Source organism: Temnothorax curvispinosus, unplaced genomic scaffold (assembly GCF_003070985.1).
Source record: "Temnothorax curvispinosus isolate PA1 unplaced genomic scaffold, ASM307098v1 QBEX01005561.1, whole genome shotgun sequence".
Classification (NCBI taxonomy): domain Eukaryota; kingdom Metazoa; phylum Arthropoda; class Insecta; order Hymenoptera; family Formicidae; genus Temnothorax; species Temnothorax curvispinosus.
The window spans coordinates 1-1,063 of record NW_020215341.1 but is presented as its reverse complement, the minus strand read 5'-3'; positions in this window follow the sequence as shown (position 1 = coordinate 1,063).

Below are 1,063 nucleotides of genomic sequence, written 5' to 3'. Positions count from 1 at the left end.
TTTGAAGTAGCAAAGCTGCCCCTAAAAGAGACTTTAGACATATAAATAGAAAGAGTACTGAAGTAACTTGTAAGTCAAAAAAAGTGCTCCAAATTCAATATATAAATACAGGCAGATGAATCATCTTGATAACAAGGCATTAGAAATTAAGACTAGTCGCGTATCGAATTGTTGGACAACCTAGACATTAGTTAAGTGATTGTTAGCATGCGAATAGCGGCGCTACTCTCTAAATTGTATAATGCGTGAAACAAAGGCGTAAAAAACGTAAAAAATCTCGAATGCATGTCAAAAAGTTTTGTCGCGAAATGTTCCTGAGGTAACGAAATTCATCTACATATACGGTAAAAAACGGTACGTTTTTGTGAATACAGTATTTCCTTTTATTCTACTATTGTTCGTACGTAACTCCATCTCCAATGATCTCTGTCGTTATCACGGAACAATTGTTGCAAATCGCGTATAATGTTTCTACCTACTTTTAGAGAAGGAAGAAATAGACTTTATAAAGAAAAGAAGGGAGAGTTATTTAATGAAGAAAAAGATATGAAAAGTTTATTCCTTTTAATTGCATTATAACTTACATGCATTCCATGAGCGTCGGGGAAGAAGTAGAGGGACAGATATATATGCTCTTGCGGTTTGAGCGTAAAATACGTAGAATTAGTATATTATTGTTAGAAACATCCTAAAGTGAGATAGAAAGACAATTTATGTCTATTATTGTATAATTATTGTCGATGACAGCTTACACTTGAGTGCTGTTATTTTTACCTCGATATGCATCGAACACCAATCGATTTCGCTTATAATAAAAAATCTTCCCTTGCCACTGACATTTTTATTTATCCTATCTAACTTATATATTTAAAAAGAACTTAAAATTAATTTCTTGTACGCGTAGATATATATATATTAAACTCTTAACACGTTCGCTTTCGTACACCAATCAACGTCATCGTAGAAAAAAAAGTAGTAGGTATCGACGGTCATGAAAAAAACTATGATCTTGTGATCGACGGTCGCGAGACCAGTGATCTCGCGATCGACGGTCCTGAGAACT